Source organism: Zingiber officinale, chromosome 6A, assembly GCF_018446385.1.
Source record: "Zingiber officinale cultivar Zhangliang chromosome 6A, Zo_v1.1, whole genome shotgun sequence".
NCBI lineage: Eukaryota > Viridiplantae > Streptophyta > Magnoliopsida > Zingiberales > Zingiberaceae > Zingiber > Zingiber officinale.
In genome coordinates this window covers 107744761-107759561 of record NC_055997.1, presented here as the reverse complement: position 1 = coordinate 107759561, position 14801 = coordinate 107744761, and the positions used below count along the sequence as shown (strand labels likewise).

The following is a 14801-nucleotide window of genomic DNA, read 5'->3' as shown; positions in this document are numbered from 1 at the left end:
GCTAAGACCTCCTTTGGTACTTTTGAATATATAATATTAGAATATTCACCCCAAAGATTAAGAAATCCAGAATAATATTGCTCAATAGAAAGATCACCTTGACTGAGATTACCAATCTCAAGCTCTAGTTGGAATCGCCTTGCAGTATTATCTTGATGATATATTCGTTTCAGGTAATCCCACATCTCCTTAGCCGTATTAAAAGGACGTAAATTGTTCACCATATGAGCTTCGATGGATCCGAGAAGCCAAGAGATAATTCGGGCATCCTTTGTCTCCCATTGACCAAGGTCCTTAGCGTTTTCAGGAGCCATTAAAGACCCATCAATGTGACCCCAAAGCTCCTTCCCTTTCAGAAACATCCGGAACTGAAATTCCCATGTTGCATAATTCTTTCCGGTAAATTTGATTGCCAAAGTCTCCGTAGGTATTCTTCCAGAAAAATTCTCATTAGCCATCCGAAAAACAAGTCAATCCAGAAAAGCAGAAATCTTAATCCAAACTCTCAATCACAAGTCAATCAACCGAGAGAAAAAAAATTGTTGATTGGAAATCAACCCAAAAGAAACAAACTAGAGAGCTTTAAGGGCAGAAGAAATTTCAGCCTTCCTTTGGCTCTGATACCATGACAAACAGCTTTGAAATTCCAGAAAAAGTGTCCCTTTCTTCTCCGGAGCTTTCTCATTAAATAGAATTGCTTTACAATTTATCTTTAGTAACAAAGTAAATATAGCTACCATATTAATTACTGATAATCTAATTTAAGTATGTACTAATTACAAATAATCTACTCTAGGTAATAATATATACACAGCTAATTAACACAATTATGACAAAATAAATTCCATATTTGATAGGCCATAATATCTGCCATTGATAGTCCTCGCCGGACTTGCGCTAGTGGCAAGTCACCAAGAAGACGGAGACGTATCAAGCTTGTCCGAAATGAGCATCGAGAGCATTGATGAAGGGGGAGCGACATCGGAAGAAAACAATACTTCAGGGGGAGCTTCAGATCACGGGATCGACAAGGTAAGTCAGGTACGGTCTTTTCCTCCTGACAAGTTATTTCAGTTTATAAAACTATTAACCAAAAATTGTTGTAAATTAGAAAAAGAAGTTAAAGAATTAAAATCAACTCTAGTTAAATCTTGTTGATTAGAAGACTTTGATAAAATAAAAATTGAAAATGAAAACTTGAAAAAGGAAATAGAACATTTGAAAAATTACGCATGCTCACAGATTCAAAATGTTAGAAGATATAGTGGATTGAATTGGTACCTTAAATAATATAATAGCCAAATTAGAAATTTTTTAAAGAAATACGTACCTAAGAAATTCTTAATTAATCCAGTTGGAAGAAATCTATTTTGGATTCCAAAATCATATCTAGACTATTTTTTTTGGGGACTTAGGCTTTCAGAGAGAAAATTAAATATAAATTTCTTTAAAAAGCTTTGTCTAGAAAGTGGTTGTTGTTCCATTATCCAAGAAGGCCAAGTGTCTCACCACAACCTGTAAGCCAATTATTGAAATAAGTATTTAATTGACTAACTGTTAAGCATTTAGTAGTTATAAAAATGCTTTAAAATTGCTTGTCAAAAGAAATTCTGTTAGAATTTTTTTTAAGCAAATATTTTTTTAAAATAGTTAGACCTTCATATTTCCACTAGATTCATTTTTTTTGACATTTTAAAATACCCCATTCTTAATGTGACCAAAAGGGGGAGTAGTGAAGAACAAGTCTAGGGGGTACTTGCAAAGATTTTTTTACTTGTAATTTTTTTTTAAATTGCACAAATTTTTTTTACTTGTAAAATTTTTCTTGCAAAATTTTACTTAGAAAATTTTTTCTTACTTGCAAATTTTTTTCTTGAAAAAATTAAAACTATTTTTTGTGATTTATCCTAACTTAACTTGGATTTGATCACATCAAAAAGGGAGAGATTGTTGGAACCTCGTTATAGTTTTGATGTGATCAACCAAGTCAGGTTAGGTTCTGTTAGTATTTGATCTCTGTGTCTAAGTGTGCAGGAGCTTAAGAGCACAGAAAGTCGAGCGGAAGACGCGGCTAGCGAGAATGACGGCACGGAAGAGAGCCGACGAGCTCGGTGCGTCTGAGGGATAAGGTGCCGTGGAAGAGTACACCGACAGACGAGAAGGACGCGCGCGGCGGTTCGAGGGACAAGAAGCCGGGGAGGAAGGTTGCTCGAGGAGAACATCGAAAATTGGGTTCGGGTGAGCCCTATTCCAAATGGACGAACTCACCCAAGCGATTGGAGCAGCGGAAAGAGCAAAGGGAGTTACTGAAGGCGCCTCCAACGCTATTGGAGGTGCCCTCGTGCCTTTCTATTGGAAGGCGCCTTCAACACTTTGAAGGTGCCTTCAAGCCTTCATGGAAGGCGCCTTCAGTCCCTTGAAGGCGCCTTCAGTCCCTTGAAGGTGCCTTCAACCTATCATGGAAGATGCCTTCGACTGGCAAATTCTGCCGTTAGTAAGGATAAAGCTTTATCCTTTAGTGCCTCGCTGGAGGCGCCTTCCAACCTGTTAGGGGTGTTTTCTAACCCAGGATAAGTTTTTCCAGGGGCTATAAAAAGACTTCTGGACCTAGGGAATTAAACACAACACTTGTGATTAATCCTAATTGAGTTCTGAGCTATAATTGAGTATTTCAACTACTGTAAGAGGCTTCTCCACCTGAAGGAGAGTTTACTGAGCATTTCATCTTCCTTGGATTAACAACCTCTCCGGTTGTAACCAAGTAATTCGTTGTGCCTCTTCTTTTCAGTTTATCTATTTTGTTTATGCAAGTGTTTACGCTTTAAAGTCGAGAAAGGTTCGTCTTACTTTTGCAGGGTCATTCACCCCCCCTAGCCGGTTGCTAGTGGTCCAACAGTTAGGTCCTTTTGACTTGTCAAGTTAGTTAACCTTGCACACTCAATAACAAGGTTAGATCATGATAACACCTAACTTAACTTATTTGTCATTCATCAAAACCTGAGTTAGACCGTTAGTGCAAATTGCACAAACAATCTTTCCCTTTTTGATGCAATAACAACCTAAGTTAAAGTTAGAAAAAGATATGCAAAAAAAGTAATGACAATTGATTCAAGAGATAAAACTTAAGTAAGATCAATTGTTGTTTTATTATCTTGATCATTTTAGGGTTAATGTTTTCAAGATTTGGTTTGTCTTTTTCTTATATTTAACTCGTACCCTCTCCCTTTGTCATTCATCAAAAAAATGCAGATAAATGTAGCAAATTATGAAACTTTTAATAAGTATAAAACTTTCAAAGTAATTATAAAAATCTATAGGTTTATTGGTAGGAGGAGTTAATAAAATTTATCAAGTATATTGAAAGAAATCTTCAAAGGGTTTTAACACTTTAAAAAGTGTTGTCAAGGAGATTTAGCTAAGCAAAATAAGTTTAAAAACTTCTTTAGAATAACATTCAAGCAAAAATGAGTTTGAAATAAGTTTGCAAATAATATTTTTTCAATACCTTTTTCAAAAACACAAAAAGCAGTTTGTAAAGTGTGATTTTGTAAAAAGAACTTTTGAAAACAAATTTTTTTAAAAAAAATATTTTCAAAGTAATTTGGAAACAAAATAAATTTTCAAAAACATTTTTAAAATTGATTTTCAAAGTACTTATAAAAACAGTTTTCAAAGGGATAAAATACTTTTTCAAAAAAAATTTCAAATTATTTTTTCAACACATTTTCTGTCGAAGAAGTTTTTCAAGTATTTTTCAAATCACTTTAATTTTCAAAACACTTTTATTTTTAAAACAGATATTTTGAGATTTTTTTTCACAAAGCAAGTTTTGTCAGGTAGTTTTGAAAGTAAGGTTTTCAAAGAAAAGAGTTTTTCAAACCAACCTCTTTTGCAAAGTATTTTTAATTATTTTTCAAACAAAATTTACAAAAGGGGTTTTTAAAGTAAAATTTAAAATTATAAACCAAGATAAAAAAATGAGTAAGCTTTAGAATCTTCTTTAGTTTCAAAAAAGAGTAAGGCGAGAATTAAGTCATTTTGAAGGTAATTTTAAATGTCTTCCCTTGAACTTGATATATTATAACAAATATTTTTTAAAAAAATGTAGCCTTAAATGTCTAACTGTTAGTTACTAATTAACTATTAGAAGATAGCAATGTTCATTTGGTTAGTCAAGTTAAGTGAATGTACCTCGTTAGTGTTTGATTAAAATAGATTACTTAACCTGATCATTGTAATTTTAGTATTTTTCGTCCAAACTTATGCTGATGCACTGATATAAGCATCTGAAGTTCAGACAATAGGCCTATGCATCTCACGCTGTTCTAAGTTTTTGAATACACAATCAAGGTAGACCTATTGTGTTTGTGAGATGCTCGATATCTAGATTTATAGGAGCATGCTTTCTATGGAGGCCAAAAATAATTTTGAAATACTAAGAAAATGAGAATTTTTAGAAAATATAAGTAAAGAATTTTCCTAGAATTTGCGAAACATTTGAAAATTATTTTGAAAATAGCAGTCCTAGTTTATCGTACACATTCCTAATTTTTGTTGTAAGTTGCTAAATTCGAGTTTTGATAATGGTTTAGTAAATATGTTAGCAAAATTCGATTTTGACTCAACATAATTGAGTTCAATATCGCCTTTGGCTACATAATCTCTTACAAAATGGTGTTTAACCTCTACATGTTTGGTTCTTGAATGATGCACTAGATTTTTGAGTTTATTAAACTTATGTTATCAATAAAGATTTTTATATTTTTATAATTTAAGTTAAAGTCTTGCAATGTGTGCATCATCCATAACAATTGTGCTACACATTCACCCATAGTTGCATATTCTGCCTCAGTTGTAGATAAATCAACACAATATTGTTTTCTACTAAGTGATAGTCCAAGTAATTGGCATCCACCACTTACACTATTTCTATTTAATTTAGAGCCAGCATAGTCTGAGTCATAACATCCTAAAAGGTTAAAATTAGTTGTCGTAGGGTACCACATTCCTATATTTTGTATATCTTTTAGATATCTGAAAATTCGTTTAACAAGTTTGAGATAAGCTTCCTTAGCATAAGTTTGATATCTAGCACATATACTAACTGTAAATAGTATGTCAGGTCAGCTTGTAGTTAGGTATAATAGACTACCTATGACACTTCTATAATACTTTAAAGTATTTAATATTTGGTAATTTATTATAGTAAATTTCAAATGGGGTTTTATTTTATTTTTTATTAATTGTTGTTCTATTTTGTACATAGCAGGTTGTACTAACAGTTTCTGTTCAAAAATATTTTAGTAGTTGATATTCATTTAGCATTGTCCTAGTGGCTTCTTGGAGGGTTTTATTTTTCCTTTCGACTATTCCATTTTGTTAAGGTGTATTGGGACAAGAGAATTCTTGATGGTTGCCATTTTCTAAGCATAATTTAGTAAACCTATGATTTTTAAACTCCTTATTGTTATCACTTCTAATTCTTTTAATTTTTGAATCTTTTTCATTTTTAGTTTGTTTACAAAAATTACTAAATATTTCAAATGTTTCATCTTTATTTTTTAAAAATTATACCCAAGTGAAGCTTGAGTTATCATCAATTATTACTAGATAATATAAATTTCCATTTATAGATTTAAATCTATATGAGTTAAATAAATCTAAGTATAATAATTCAAGTGTTGAAATGGTTTGAGTTTGATTAGTTGATTTGTAGGTTGATTTGGTCTGTTTTCCTTGTTGACAAACATTACAAATTGTTGAGTTTAAGTTGGGTAGTTTTGGTAGTCCTCTAACTATGCCATTTAGTTTGATAAGGTTTCTAAAGTTAGTGTGGGACATTCTCCTATGCCATAGTCAGATTTTCTCTTTTTGTGTCAGATGACACTTAAGTGAGGAGCTGGCTAGGTTAATCATGTAAATATTATTATTTCTAAGTCCTTTTAATTTTATTGTAGGGTCTTTCATATGTTTAATTAAATATTCAATGAATACTTTATACTCTGAATCACACAATTGACTAACGCTGAGTAGGTTAAATTTAAAATTTTTAATAAGTAGTACTTTATGAATAATGAAATTAGATTCTAGTTCAATGTTATCTATTCCAATTACCTTTAGTTTGTCGTTGTTTCAAAGACAACTGTTCCTAATCTTTTGAAGGTTAATTTTGTGAACATTGCTTGATCCCTGATCATATATCAGGAGGAATCACTGTCCAATATCCATCTAGATTTCTACAAAGAGTAGGAAAAAGATTTTAGGTTAAGTGTGAATTAGTTAACTCAATTAGAATTTAAATTTAATTAATTTGATTTTAATTTTAATTACTTCGAATTTAATTTAATTAATTTGAATTTAATTTAATTAATTTGAATTTTATTTAATTAAATCAATTTGAATTTACTTAATTTGATTTTAATGTTAATTTAAATTTGAATTTAATTAATTTAATTTTAAAGTTAATTTATATTTAAATTTAATTTTAATTTGACTTGATTTTAATTTTAATTTATTCATCTCATCCGATCTGTATTTTCATTCAGGCAATCTTATAATTTTGTGAGAAGAGTTAAGTTGAATTTTAGGGTTTGATTTAACTTGTGTTAGATTCAATTTTAACTTTGGGTTCAACAAACAAGCATTCTTTGAATAAACTTCTAAGCTGTGGTAAGTCACCTGGATATCGTTAAAGTAACCACACTTTTAAAAATTTTCAAATAGTCCTATCCTCTAAACTTAATACAAAATTTTGATCTAATCAGTTAGGATTAGTAAGGGGTAGCTTCAGTTAGTTCCACTAAGCCAAATGCACTAAGTCGAAGTCATATGTTCCTAGACATGCATAGGCAGAACTTTCTTAACCTACTATCATCCAAAACTTTTGTCCCTATTTATGCTAGTCCTAATTATCCAATCGGATAACTTATTATTTTTGGAGGTGTCAACTAATTTGGAGTCTCCCCGTGAATTACTGAACTTTTAAGTTTTAGGTTTGTGTCAATTTGCTTTATAGTTGTAATAGACTTGGTTATAATTTGAGTTTAGTTTGATTTTGCTTTTGTTTAATTTATGTTTATTTGATTTGATTTTATTCTTTAGATTTGAATTTCTTTTTGGAGGTTTAATTTTTGAGGTTGAGAGTGATTTATTTGATTTATATAGTGAATTTTATTTTTTGGTACATAGTATTGATTGAGCCCTATTTATGTGTCTAGGCACGCTCTTAGAACTTAAGCTTTAGTTAATTTTGAATTTTAAGTTAGGGTTAAAAATGATTTAAATGTAGAGTTTAACTTGTATCCAAATTTGATTTTATTGTACACAACTCTTTGAGATCCAAGTATCATATTTAAATACTTGGATCTTGAGGTAAACTTTTCCAACTGGTCTTTTAACTCTTTAATTTGATTTTTCAAGATAGAATTTTCTTCCATAAGATTTGTAGCATGAGTTAATTTTTGTCTTGAACTTGGTCAGTTAAGGACATCAAACTCAGTTGTGTTAGTTAGAGCCCTAGAGCCAATCATTTGATGATTGTTGTATGGACTCATTGTATCATATTCTTGTATATTAATAAAGGCATTTGTTTTGGTTATTATATTTACTTGTATTGGTGCCAAATAACTAAGTATAATAGCGTCTTTGAGTAGAGGGTTCTTACCTATATCAATCGGTTAGTTGAACCGATAGTGAGATGATATAGGGAACACTACTCTTAATCATTCCTAGTCGAGTATTAACATTCAGGGATAATGTTAATGCGACGAGACTAGCATGTAGGTCAACTCGATGACTTGATCTCACAAGTCATGGATATAGAGATATCAAGTTGACACATGGGTATGCATTGGAGAATGTATACTGAATGACTCGCCATGAGAAAGTATCATGGATCGTTATATGAGTGTCATATACTTTCTCATGTGACTATTAGTATGACTACTAGTCCTTGGACCTGAAGTCACCATGGATCCCTACATAAGGAGTTACATACTTTGGTTTCGTCAAACGTCACGCGTAACAGGGTGGACTATAAAGGCGATTACTGGGAATGTAACAAATTATGCAGAGAGATGTGAGTGATGTAGATGGGATCTATCCCTCCTATATGACGGGAGTGACATTGATATTCTTGATAGAATGAGACCACTAAGTGCATGACCATGCCCAAATGAGTCAATATGAGATATTGAGCTCATTTGATCGAGTGAGTCTACTTGGGATTCAAGATTTAGATTGATTAGAGGATGACACGGTCTATGCCTCACATTGATCAATCTAGATGTTTAGGATAGAAGGACAATGTCATATATTGTGAAGAGTCATAATTAGTAGTCACAAGGTGATGTTGGATCTCAACATTCTTATAACTTGGGTAGTAATGATGTGTTGCTAGATACCGCTCATTACTTATGCTTCTAAATTAGTTTAGGAGCATTGCTAACGTTATAAGAACCTATAGGGTCACACACAAAGGACAATTAGATGGAGATTAGGTTCATATGATGAACCAAGAGGATCAGATTCATGTGATGAATCAAATTGGATTAAGAGTAATCCTAATTGAACTAATTGAGTTGGACTCAAGTTGATTCATGTGTTCAATGAGTCTAATTTAGATTATGACTCATTGAATCAATTTAATTAAATGAATTAGATTCATTATATTAAGTTGGTTTGAATCAAATGATTAGATTATATCAACCATGAGAGAGATTTGGTCAAGTTTGACTTGACTTGAGAAGGAAGATGAAAGGTCAAGTTTGACTTGACCATTTGCCACCTCATTTGTGAGTTGACATTAAGTGGCCAATAATGGTGTTACACATCATCATGTTTAGCACATGTGTGTGCCACCTCATGGAGGTTACAAATCTCCTCTTTAATGGCCACATTAAATGAGAATGGAGGTTACAACTCCATTAAGTGGCCGACCACTTATGGTGTGGATGAAAATTTGATTTTCATTCAAGGCATTCATTCCATCTTCTTCCTTGCTCTCATTCTCCTCTCCCTCTCCTCCTCCTTGGCCGAACCATCTAAGGTGCTAGCACACCTTTGTTTGGTCTTCTCAACCTAGTTTGTTCGTGTGGATACTTCTAGAGGATCGTACACTTGACGATCTCGAGATCCGGCAAACCGTTAGACGAGCGGGATTGCGAAGGGCATCGCATCAAGGGTAAATTCCTTCTCCTTGTAGATCTAGTTTAGAACTAGCATAAGAAACTCGTACTCATAATGTTTTTCGAAAATTTTACTTCGCACGGATCTGGTGGCATGGGAATCGGGGTTTCCGCAACGCGAAAAAGCGGTTTTTGCGGCCCGAAATTTCCAACAAGTTGTTCCTTATTTTCCTTAAGGAGGAGTTTAGCGTGTTCCTCAGTTTTTGTTAATTTTTTGTTTAAGTAGGAAATAATTTTAAAAAAAATTACAGTATAATCAAACATGAATCCCAGTTGGTTCGTCCGAACCGGATGCGGATTCGTTGCTAGACTCGTATTCAGACTCTTCTTCTGGATTTGATTCACTTTTGGTTGCTATTAGTGCGAGGTAGCTAGCTTGCTTTGGTTCATCAGCTTCCAATCCATCCGAAAAAGACTCGGTCCAAGTTGCCTTTAGTGCTTTCTTTTGCTTCTTGATCTTGTCTTCGTTCGGACATTCGTGTTTGAAGTGCCCCTTCTTGTTGCAACCGTTGCATGTGACGTTTGCCTTTGAGTTATTGGATGCAAACTTGGACATCTTCTTCATGTCGTGTTTGGTGAAGCTTTTCTTGTGTTTGGTGAACATCTTCTTTACTATGTTCACTAGTTGCTCTTCTTCGTTTGATTCTAATTCGGGTTCAATTTCTGCTTCGGATTTAGCTCCCTTCGAAGTGCCGGCAAGAAATGTAATTCCTTTCTCGACCTTTAGACTGCTAGTTTATTCGTGCAGCTCTAATTCATAAAATAATTCATTTAACTTTAATTTTGAGAGGTTCCTTGAAACCTTATAGGCATCTACGATCGATGCCCATAGTGAGTTTTGAGGGAACGAGTTCAGAGCGTACCTGATAACATCGCGATTCTCGAGTTGATGTCCGATCATGTGTAGACCGTTAAGGATATCTTTGATCCTCGCATGTAGTTGGCTTGTGGTTTCTCTGTCCTGCATTTAATATTAAGTAAAGAATTCAATAATAGATCATGCTTCGTTACCCTTGAGTCGGTAGTTCCTTTGTGTAGTTCGAAGAGCTTGCCCCATAGCTCCTTTGCATTCTCGTGTGGGCCGACTCAGTTGAGTTCTTCTTTTGTGAGTCTGTACTGGATCGTGTTCAACGCTTTTGAGTCGATCTGGGCTTTCTTCTTATCTTCTGGACTTCATCTTTCAGGATTAGAGGTACTTTTGTTGCTTCGTCTACAGGCACCCGATACTCTCGTCGGATGGTGAATCATTACTTGATGTCTATTTTCAAGTAAACTTTCATCCTCTTCTTCTAATATGAAAAATCATTTCTGTTGACGAGAGGAGGACGAGCGGTATTGAATCCCTCAAGTTGGGGCATTGATAACTGAAAATAGACAACTAGGAGGTACCAAGACTTGGTTTTAGATTAGTAGTGTTTGAGAAAAATAGGTCGACGACTCAAGTGATGTTGCACCAATTTCGAGTAAAAACCGAATGAAAAATAATTATCTGAAGAGGTAATTTTACCAATTCAAATAAGGCACGAAAAATCGAAATAAAAAAAAAATGGTTCCTCTGCTTGATTGATGGTTGCACCAATTCATAGCAAAACCTTGCTTTGATACCACTTGTTGGATCGAGACGCACGTGAGAGGGGGGAGGTGAATCATGTGATTTTTAAAACTTTTCTTTTACTTTTAAAAGATAAAGTAAACACAGCGGAAACAAGAATAGAAAACATAAAAGTAAAAGACACGGTTCGGTTTTACTTGGTTCAGAGCTTTCGGCGACTTCTACTCCAAGACCCAGGTCCCGCGGATCTATCGACGGGTAATTCACTAAAAACCTTTTCCGGAACCGCTGGAAGAGGTGATCGAATACAAAAAGAGTCGAAAGAGTGTAGTAAGCTACACTTTTCATTTGAAGTAATTAAGAACAGAAATTAACACTTCGTTACTAAACACTTTATGTAGATAGTCGGCTCGAGCTTGGTGTTTAGATGGCTTCTCGGTGGCAGGCGAGCGTAGCAGAGTCATAGTAAGCCAGCAGCAGGAAGCCGAAGCAGTCAGAAAGTCAATCGAACGCATTGAAGCTCGTATAGAAGTTGATGTTGAATGTTTGGTTGGGATGCCCTTTTATAGAGGCTGGAATGCGCCTTCTATAGGCAAAATCCTATCCCGAAATCGTTGCTCCTTATTTGTGATGAGGTCTGAATTTTATTCATTAGAAGACGCCTTTTATAGCACCGAAGGTGCTTTCCATGAATAGTATTGAAGGCGCCTTCCAACGCTTGAAGGCGCCTCGAGTACTGCTCACCCGAAACCTTTTTGCTCCTTTCGCCTACAAGCTAGGTTAGTCCAACATGACAATATCTAACTTACAAAACAAAGTTAGCACAACAATAATAAGATTAATTTATGACTTAGACCTTATCCTTCAGACCAGGATCTAGTCAGGGTCTCAATTTAGATTTCCGAAATGAACCAAAATTGAACCAACGCCTACTGCCCCCTCAATTGGGACGCGTCCTCACTTAGTCACTCTCCTCCAGTGACTTATCTTCACTTACCGTGTGTCAAGTTTCTTCCTTGATGTCAATCTGACCCACCTGGTCTTTCTGCTAGAATCGCACATTTGGACTTCGCCACTCAGGAATCTCACATCCTGATCTCTTGCCGGAATCGTACATCCGGACTTTGCCACTCGGGAATCGTACATCCCGATCTCTTGCCGGAATCACACATATGGACTTTGCCACTCAGAAATTGCACATCCCGACTAGACTTCCTGTTTGATGTTAGGTCCTCTTGACCCGTCAAGTTAGTTAACCTTGCACACTTGGTAACAAGGTTAGATCATGATAACACCTAGCTTAATTCACTTATCATTCATCAAAATCTGAGTTAGACCGTAAGTGCAAATTGCACCAACACGGTCGTGTGAATTCACACGGCCACAATCTTTTTGCCTTTGGAAATCCAACACGGCTGTGGATCCACACGACCATACTTTTTTTTACTCTCTGGAAACCCACACGGCCAGGGCTATCTTCTTCTTTGTTTTATAGCACGACCGTGTGGGATCACACAACCTGGGTCTTCTCCACCTCCAGTAAGTGGCACGGTCGTGTGGATTCCACACGGCCAAGTCCCTTTGTCTTCGTTTGTTCTCCGAATTGTCTACGAATACCGTTTTCACTCCAGAAGCGATGTCTGTAAACAGAAAAATACACAAAGAGCATATCTTCAACAAAGAAGAGTAAATGTACTGAAAATACTATAAAAGGTGTAGAAATGCATAGATTAAACGCAAATAAAATACGTGAATGTGCGTTAAAGTATGTATAAAAGTGTATATAATTTACGCGCATCGAGTGTCAGAACTCTCCTTGTTTAACTCAGGATAATTATAATTTAGAACGAGGAAAGATAGTGCTGACTAAAACATTTTACCAACAATGAAAAGACAACTTTTGACCCTTACTTTGACTAGTGAGATTGTCCTAAACAGAACAAAAATGGCTGGAGATATACTCACAGGCAATCCCAAAGAATGGAGCATTACATCTTGCTGAATGATTAACAATGCCTGCATCTTGTTTTGTTATGTTATTTTTTTTCCATTCTCATATAATCTATCAAACTTTACTGCTTGCATATCCTTTCCAGGTTCAGAACAAAGTATTAGTTTTGAGAGAAATAATAACAACAGACCAGCTAGTGGAGGGACCGTTCAAGTTGTTTGATACTGAAAATAACACTGTTACTGAGTCAACCTTCTGTGGCAAATGGGTACTCATGTACTTGGGTTACACTTCATCACCTGATGCTGGTCCAAGACAAGTTAAAAAATGGCTGACGTTATGAAAATACTAGGTGATATTTTCTGGCAGATCTGTTGGGTTCGCTTTCAAAACAATTTAAAACTAATGTCTAAGATTGCATGCAATACATGGTTGGTTTTAGCTTTAAGATAACTTCATTATAGGTTTAACTTTGGCAGAATGTTTGTTTGTTGCCATTCAGGTTTGCTTATCTGTTTCTGTATTGGTCTTCTTTATGCCGCAAATAAACTCAACGCTATATCTAAATGGTTGTTTTTTTTTTCCTTTTTTTTAGAATATATAGACACAAAAGTGGTATCTTTACCGTATCTGGTAGAAGAATACATGACAAATGAAGTGAACTAAACAACTGCACATAACAATTGGTAACACAATTGGACTTTAGCAAGCATTTGACTTTAGCAAGCATTTGACTTTTATTATCTAAAATAATATCATTCTCTTGAGATGCAGTCCTCTCAAAAAAAAAAATAAAAAAAATGACAAGTTAATTTATCTGCTTGACTTACCATGTGGCTCGGTTCCCTCCAGCTTTAGTTTGTAACAAAGATGATTATCGAACGATTTCTAATTGAAAATTGCCTTTAATAGAGAATGTTTCCTATTTCAAGATCATGTCTGTTTTTGTCACTCTCCACTGAAGGTTTATCTGAAAGGTTGGTTGTAACTCAATATTTTCTTTTCTGGCTAATAATTTTGCCATTTTGTTTCTGTATTCCAGCTCTCACTTCCTTTCGTGCTCCCAAGAATTTGATCATAGGAATAACAGGTCCTGAATCTGCTATAAGACAGACTACACGGGGGTTGGTTCCGCGTATACCACAAGGTCGACGAAGAAGGCAAAATTTATCTTGTCGAATCATCAGACAATGTGTAATGCGTCTGAAACTGATTTTGCTTAAAGCCAAACTTGCAGGGATGCCATGCCTTCACAATTCGGGTACCTACTAGATTCAAATATGGAGATGGTTAGATTCTTTGGAGCAGAATATGATCCACAACAATTAGCTGAGGCCATAAAGATGGAGGTAAACACGAGTTCGAGATGAACAAACAACTATCTTTTGTAAGAACCTTTGGGCTCCCATTTTGTGTGTATGTTTCAGTCGTCCATAAAGTATGATCAAATTTAAATTGCATTGATAGAGAGGCCCAATCAGATTTGGTCAGGAATGTTCATCAGATTCATGTTGGAATTTACATTTTGTTGTTTACCGGCATTCTAGGCAACTAGGGCTCAATTCCCACGCAGCACACTCGACGATTGTGAGCTCAAATTGCTTGTGACACTGAGTCATCTATTGTGGTTCATATGTACTTTTTATATTCGTTAATTCAATTTTCAGTTGAATTAATTAGAATTTTAAATTTAAATTAATTAAATTAATTATATATTTATTTAATTATATTTTTAAATAAAAAATAATATCTTTACTCGATTTAACGGAATTATGAATTTTAAAATTAAAATCTAATCGAATTAAAAAAATAAAATAAAAAACTGAATTAACCAAATTAAATTTCAAAATTTCCTTAATAAGGGAGGACACATAGAGAAGAGGGTATTATGGAGTTTGAAAAATATTTTAGGAATGTTTTTAAAAAATGATCCTTTTGAAATCTAAAATTAGATGCATTTGGATATTCAAAATGTTTTATTTATTTATTTATTTTTGGTTTGGTATGATTTCTCTTTATTAAAATAGCTGGAAGAAGTTCATTTATAACATCTATTAAAGAAGAACAAATAAATGATACTAATTTTTTCCTCTAAATTCAAACTAGAATTTCA

General features: G+C 34.3%; 1 long non-coding RNA gene across 1 annotated transcript; it reads left to right on the top strand.

The window, feature by feature from the left end:
* The first annotated feature begins 997 nt into the window (after positions 1 to 997).
* LOC121997312 lies at positions 998 to 14251 on the top strand. Its single transcript, XR_006116256.1, has 4 exons — positions 998 to 1041; positions 12834 to 13040; positions 13731 to 13835; positions 13926 to 14251. It is a non-coding gene; the product is annotated as an uncharacterized LOC121997312 (long non-coding RNA).
* Positions 14252 to 14801: the final 550 nt, after the last annotated feature.